The sequence below is a fragment of the Mobula hypostoma genome, chromosome 6 (assembly GCF_963921235.1).
Source record: "Mobula hypostoma chromosome 6, sMobHyp1.1, whole genome shotgun sequence".
NCBI classification, from domain to species: Eukaryota; Metazoa; Chordata; class Chondrichthyes; order Myliobatiformes; family Myliobatidae; genus Mobula; species Mobula hypostoma.
The window spans coordinates 162,556,400-162,564,059 of record NC_086102.1 but is presented as its reverse complement, the minus strand read 5'-3'; the positions used below and the strand labels follow the sequence as shown (position 1 = coordinate 162,564,059).

The 7,660-nt window shown below is 42.3% G+C and overlaps 1 non-coding gene across 1 annotated transcript; it reads right to left on the bottom strand.

Annotated features, from left to right (window-relative positions):
- Window positions 1-5,519: 5,519 nt before the first annotated feature.
- On the bottom strand, window positions 5,520-5,591 carry trnaa-cgc (transfer RNA alanine (anticodon CGC)). Its single transcript has one exon. It is a non-coding gene; the product is annotated as a tRNA-Ala (tRNA).
- Window positions 5,592-7,660: the final 2,069 nt, after the last annotated feature.

The window sequence follows — 7,660 nt, the reverse complement described above, 5'->3', positions numbered from 1 at the left end:
AATTTATATCCACAGCGTTATTTTCTTTTTATAGTTGCATTTTATAGTTTCTTAAAGCACACATGCTTACTGTTCCAAGTGAGTAATTTCAGAATCTTTAAATTAACTAGGTTAAAATTAAAACTAGGAGTTGTATAATAGGGTCTGTCAAAACTGTTGCATAAAACGGATCAGGTTTTCTGGTTGCCCTGTTGTAATGAATTGCCGCCGGGGCTTCAGTTTTTTTAAATGTAAATTGTATAAATGACCTGGAACAAGCACCAAAGATATGATTGCTAGATTTACTGATGCCACAAAGAAAGAACATTGTGGCGAGGACATAATGAGGTTACTATGGGGTACAGATACATTAAGTGAGTTGGAAAAGATCTGCAAAAAGTGTAGAACTGTAGGGAAATGTGAACTTGTTCACTTTGGCAGAGGTAATAAAATGTAAGATTATCTGTGAGTGCGGAAGTCTGAGATGCAAAAAGCTTGGGTGTCCTAGTGCATGATTCACAAAGGATAATTTCTACATATAACAAATTAGGAAAGCAAACAGGTGTTGTAAATTATTGCTAGAGGAATTGAATACACAAATAGGGAAGATTTACTCCTTTCTTGGATTGGATCTCCTGCAGTTTAGAAAAGTGAGAGGGGATTGAAATTTATGAGATGCTAAGAGTGCTTAAAAGTGCAGAGGTGGAGAAAATGTTTTGGGAGAATTTGCAACTAGAAGTCACCCACACAAAAAAAAAATGAGGGCTGAGAACACACACAAAACGCTGGAGGAACTCTGCAGGCCAGGCAGCCAATGTTTCGGGCCGAAACCCTTCAGCAGGACTGGAGAAATAAAGATGAGGAGTAGATTTAAAAGGTGGGGGAGGGGAGAGAGAAACACAAGGTGATAAGTGAAACCGGGAGGGGGAAAGGATAAGGTAATGTGCTGGGAAGTTCATTGGTGGCTGGAGAAGGGGGAGTCTGATAAGAGAGAACAGAAGACCATGGAAGAAGGAAGAGGCGGTGGGGGGAGGACCAGCAGAGCGAGACGATGGCAGGCAAGGAGATAAGGTGAGAGAGGGAAAAAGGGATGGGGAATGGATAAGGAGAGAAGTGAGGTATTGTAGGCCTTTAGACTCTCTTTAAACAGTTGTGGATATAGATTCCTTAAATATACATAGAGGAAGTTAGATATTTCATAAAAGAGGGTGGAAGATTCCCATAGGTGGCTGAGAATGTGAAGATCAGATTGGTCAAGATCTCGTTACCTGACAGGACAGTCTTGAGGAGCTATGGAGCTTGTACTGATCCTCATTCAGATATTTGCACAGTACTGTATTTGTCAATGTGGAGTGGAGAGTGACTTTCTAAATCTGTTGGGAACAAAGGACGTTGAGAATGGCAAGGGTGGAGTGCCGGGAGTGGAGGATGGCGTGGGTGCAGGTACAGCCAACCCTGATAAATCAGGCAAGGTTATTTGATTCCAAACAATTGGTTTATTAATCATTACAGAACGTGCCTCTGGTGCTTCCCACACCCTCCCCTCTCTCTTTCCCTTTTCCCGACCATGATTCTCCTCTACCTACTCCATTCCCACTCTCAGTCCGCAAAAGAGACCCATATCAGAATCAGGTTTATCATCACTCACGTGTCATGAAATTTGTTTTTATTTTGTTAGCAGCAGCAGTATAATGCAATACTTAAAATTACTACTGTACAGTGCAAAAGTCTTAGGCACCCTAGGTATATAAATATGTGCCTAAGACTTTTGCACTGTACTATATGTCTAAAATGAATCTGAATTGAACTGTACAAAATACAAGGGAGAGTTATATTTAGGTTATGAATTTTGTTGTCCTCTACCACTGTGGGTGGTCCATAGGTTGCATATTTGAGGGCAAAAGTCTTTTTTTTTTGGAGCTTTAGGGGACAAAAAATTATGAGAAAGCGAACTTAAGATAGTCATCCCCAGTCAGTGGAGGACAGGCACATGGCTTTAAGATAGAAGATCAACTACAATTTTACTAAATGATGCTGGAGGCTTAAATGATCAAACCTGTCCTTGTGTTCATACCTGTATTCTCACTTGTTCGAGGGAAACAGGCCTATTCAGCAGGTAGTTAGTTTAGACCACATGCAAGCCCCATATAACGTATGAGAAAATCGATGCCACTGTGTTCCACCTTGTTTTTTTCACAAATATACCACTTCCATGTGGGTGTGAAGCATACTCTGTAGTTCTGTGTTATCTCAAAGGATGCAAGAACTCTGTTCTGAGCTGATTGGCAATTGCCTGCCCTTTGCTACTACTAGATTAGCAGATGGAGAGAAAAGTATCATTAGAAGATCACACTCTTGGTTACTCTGGCAGTAACATTAATATCTTTCAGGTGACAATATCAATAGCATGTATAGCTGTGCTGTTTCACATTTGTTTTGTATGAACTGACCTAGTATATTAAAAGTGAAAAAAATAACTAAAGTGACTTGAAAATTGAAATAAAAAATGCAGGGACAACTCAGCAGGTCAAGTGCATCCGATGAAAGGAAAACATTTTGTGTTTTTAATCAGTAACTTAAAATGTTAACTTTCTCTCTTTCTCTCGTGCTTCACAGAAGATGCATGACTACTAATGCTAAGTATTTCCAATATGTTTTGTTTTATTTGAGCCAGTAAATTATACAATTACACAGCTGAATTCAAGAGACCTTGACCTGGGCTGTCTGACCCAATGGTCTGGCATCTGGCTCACTCATTAGTACGTCAAGACCTTGTTATCTGTTGACCTCTCGTGCCTGCGTTGGCTGTGCATTACTAGGAGTGCCAGCTGAAGGTGCAATGGGAGCTGGAGTTGGGAAGACTGGGTGTCACCTACTGATAGTTACAAGCTTAAGTTCACCACGTTCTGTTTACCAGGTTTTTTAAGCTCACCAGAACTCAGATTCCTGCTTCCTTTAAATTTACTGAGTTCACGGAAAAATTTATTATAACACTGTCCACCATATAACCAAAGAAGAAACAAGCATGTTGGAATAATAGGAGTAACATCCAGTGGTCCTGAAAATTTGCTAGTCCAACACCATCAGAGTCCGGAGGGCCCCAGGTGCCCGAAATGTTGACTGTACTCTTTTCCATAAATGCTGCCTGGCCTGCTAAGTTCATCCAGCATTTGGAGTGTATTTTCCAGATTATAGGACTTCTACTGTACTGTGTTTCACTGAGAACTACTGTTTAGGAAGTAGCTTCAGCAACATAAACATTGGGATAGTTTTGAAAATTTCATGCCTGGTATTCATAAAACTGAAATATCGTACATTAAATGAAGTGGCTAAGAAATCTCTCCTTGGGGAACACAAGTGAACCGTACGTACTTCTGGGAAAATCATTGCCACGCATGAGTTAGTTACACAGGGGCAGCTAAGGAACATAATGTTTGTAGTTATTGAAACTTAAACGGAACCAAAAGGATTCAACAGTTTTGTGAGGAAATGAATTGGAATTGGTTTATTATTGTCACAAGTACCAAGGTACAGTGTGGAAAGCTTGCCTTACGTTCTTTTGCAACACCCACAAAATGCTGCAGGAACTCACCAGGTCAGGCAGTATCTATGGAAAAAAAGTACAGTCGATGTTTAGAACATAGAAAATAGAAAACCTACAGCACCATACATGTCCTTCGGCCCACAAAGCTGTACCGAACATGTCCTTATCTGAGAAATTACCATTCTTAGTCTGGCCTCTGGCCTTTGACCTGTCTGGCATGGACGATCCTACCAAAAGCCAAAGCATGAAGACCTGACTCCAGCCAACAAACTGTAGCTCTCAGAGTCATTGAGGCTGTGGTCCTTTTGGAGGACAGTCTAACAGGCTCAAGGATAAAGCGGGGAACATTTGCTTGGATGTGAAGAATGGGAGTGAAAGACTTAATGAGTACTTTGCTTCAGTATTTACCAAGGAAAAGGATATGGAGGACCAGGAGATCAGTGCTGAGTGTATCAGCACCTTAGGATGTTTAGAGGTCAAGGAGGATGAAGTGTTGGCCCTCCTAATGAGTATAAAGGTGGAAATGTCCCCAGGGTCTGTTGGGTTTTTTGCCAGGTTATTGAAGAAGGCAAGGGATCAGATTGCTGGAGCCTTAAACAGCACCTCCATGTCCCCTGCAGCCCCAGGGGAGGCCCCGGAGCACTGGTGAGTGGCTTCAGTTGTACCTCTATTTAAGAAGGGAATAAGAGATAATCATGGGAACTATAAACGGGTGAGTCTCAGGTCAGTTGTTGGGAAATTGCTGGAGAACATTCTCATTGATAGGATATATGAGTATCTGGAAAGCCATGCCTAATTAGAGAGAGCCAACATGGCCCTGAACAAGGCATGTTGCGTCTTACCAACTTAATTGAGATTTTTGACAAAGTGATGAGAGAGATACCTGAGTGGATGTTGTGCACATGGATTTTAGTAAGGCATTTTACAAAGTCCCTCTTGGGATGCTCATCCAGAAGATTAAGATGCATGGGGTCTGAGGCAAATTGGCTCTTTGGATTCACAACTGGCTTACACATGGAAGATGGAGGGTAAGTGGTTGAAGGCTTGGGACTCATTCAAACTGCAGGCCTGTAGTTAGTGGAGTTCTGCAGGGATCTGTGTGGGGTCCTCTGCTGTTTTTGATGTATGTAAGTGGCCTGAATGAAATTGTAGTCGGTGGGTTAGTAAGTTTGCGGATGATACCAAGATTGGAGGAGTTGTGGGTAGTGTAGAAGACTAACAAAGAATAGAGCATGATATAGACCAGTTGCAAATATGGACAGAGAATCTGGAGAAAAAGAAGTGTTCTTTTCAAACGGATCAATTCATTACATAGTGCATTGAGGTAGTACAAGGTAAAACAACAGCAATGCAGAATAAAGCGTAACAGCTACAGAGATCAGAACAAGGGTAAACATAACCTGCAAGAGTAGATTATGACGTCATCTCACAATCTGCCAGGTTTCCAGTACAACAAGTGTCTGTCGTATTGTACTAGAAAGGCAATCAACAGTCCTATAACGGCAGAATAGAAGCTGTCCGTGAGCCTGGTGACACATAGTTTCAATCTTTTGTATCTTCTGGCCGATGGGAGATGGGAGAGGGGAGAAGGGAGTACAGGCACAAAGCTAGAGCAGGAGTTCAGAGATATTAGGGTATAGAACAAAAAGGTGATATACAGAATTGAAAATGGAAAGGTTACCACTCCAATGCATATTGTTAAATAATTGATTGCTTCATAAAAGATCTTGCAGAACCTTTAAAACTCTTATTAGCCCTAACTTTATTCTTTTTCCCATGTATACACAGAAACTCCACACAATGAAAATACTACCAAAGGAAACGAAACTGTGCATTGTGTTTGTCATTTGGTCTCAGATTACTGAAAAGAAAATAGATATCTTTACAAATAATAAATTGTAGTCAACTCGTTATATTTTCTACATCAGGAAACAAAGAGATCTGTCGCTCCAGACAGTATTTTCTTGAGAAATGTTTGTACCTTGAGTAAAACCTGTGGAGATGCCGGGGATTGAACCCGGGACCTCATACATGCGAAGCATGCGCTCTACCACTGAGCTACATCCCCTCCTATTTTTCTACGGCTCTTCGTACACTTTATAAATACCCTCGAATATGTTAAAACACATGTTATTTCTCCTTGCTTGTTTAAATCTTTTTCAATCCGTTAATTAATTTAAAAAACAAAATGTATCCTTGCTTCGCAAAAATAGAAACAGTGCCACTAGGAGCTTTAGAAAGTTACAAAGTAACTGTTTTAGAACTGTTCCGAATAACTCCCGGAAATCATAAACTCAAGAAATTCTGTCGATGCTGGAAATCCAGAGCAACACACACACACAGTTCCCAACCTGGGATCCACGATATGAAGCAGCAGCTATGAAAACGAGTAAGCAGTCGACGAGACCCTCCAACAGGACAGGAAAGGGAGGGGGAAGACGCCAATTGAGAAGGTGGGGGCAGGGAGGGGGACAAGCTAGGTGATGGTTGAAGCCGGGTGGGCGGGAAAGGTAAAGGGCTGGAGCAGAAGTAATCTGAGAGGAGGGGAGAGTGCACCACGGGAGAAAGGGAAGGGGGAGAGGCATCAGGGTGAAGAGATAGGTAGGTGAGGAGAAAAGGTAAGAGGCCAGAGTGGGGAATATAAGAGGGAAGGGGAGGGGGAAAAAAAAGGAAAATTACCAGAAGGAGAAATTAATGTTCATGCCATCAGGTTGGAGGCTACTTACATGGAATATGAGGCGTTGCTCTTTTACCATGAGAGTGGCCTCATTGTAGCATAAGAGAAACCTATGGACCGACATGCCAGAATGGGAATAGGGATAGGAATTAAAATGCCTGGCCACATGGAAATTCTGCTTTTGGCAGATGGAGCAGAGGTGTCCGACTAATCCATCCCCCAATTTACATCAGGTCTCACCGATGTATAAGAGGCTGCATCAGGTGCACTGGATATAGTAGACCACACCAACAGATTCACAGGTGAAATGTTGCTGTCATGGTCCGGTCCGTGAAGTCCGCGTTCCGGTCAGGGGCAGCGTTAAGGTGGTGCTAGCTGGTGCTATAGCCCCAGCAGAAGTTGCAATAGCACCAGCATAGCACCACCAAGAAATTAACTGAAATTTCACATACAAATTGCAGCTGCTTTGCTTTCTCTGTATAGTTTTGAATACAGATTGTTTCTCCAGTTGATCTAGTGAAACAGCGCCCCCAATTGCCATAGCACCCATGCCGCAATAAAGTTATAAACTGTCAGATCCACTCTACACTTCTGCTTATTCATTCATTGTCAATGTCTTGCCGTTGCTATCCTCAGATCAGTTAAGCTGATCTAAGATCACTAAAGGTGGTGATATCACTCACTCTTACTCACGCGAGAGTTTGATAGTATACATCCAGGTGCAGATCGATGGTCTCGCGAGACTAACGGATGCCACACACATACACAAACACACACACACACACACACACACACACACACACAGTGCTTTTACAAGTTAGCGTCGGCCTGGCATGTGCATTATTTTGGCGGCGTGAAAAATGGATCAATTTTTAGTGAGAAAATGACCTCATCCAGAGGAATCAGTGGTGTCTCAGCCTAAGCCTGTCTTAATTGAAAGTGACATGCAGAAAGAAGTAAGTGGGGATGAGGACAGCAGTTCATCAAAGGAGTGTGAGGGCGAAGTAGAGGAACAAGAAACGGGGCCGGGATTCAGAAGAGAACGTGGATGAAGATGCTCTTAGTGCTAGTGGGAATACTGTTAGCAATGTTAGCCAGCAGCCTGAGGAAGGACCCCATTGGCCAGCATTGAAAAAGTACCTTTCGCGGCTCGCAATAAGTTTGGCAATCAGCAAAGGAGTTTTATTCATGGCTGGTTTGACTGACTGGAATATTCAATCACGAAAGATACTACGTTCTGCTTTGCATGCAGACATTTCCTGTGTGGAGGACATGGGTTCCATTCTGAGTCTATCTTCACTGTCATCGGTTACCGCAACTGGCAGAAAGCTACAACAGCTTTCAAAACCCACCATGTAAGTGCAGCTCATAAGTTTGCTATGGAGACATGGGCCGAATTCAGACTGAGAAAACAAGATGGTTCAAGATTGGGAAATATGCTTGACAAAGGACATGCAAAG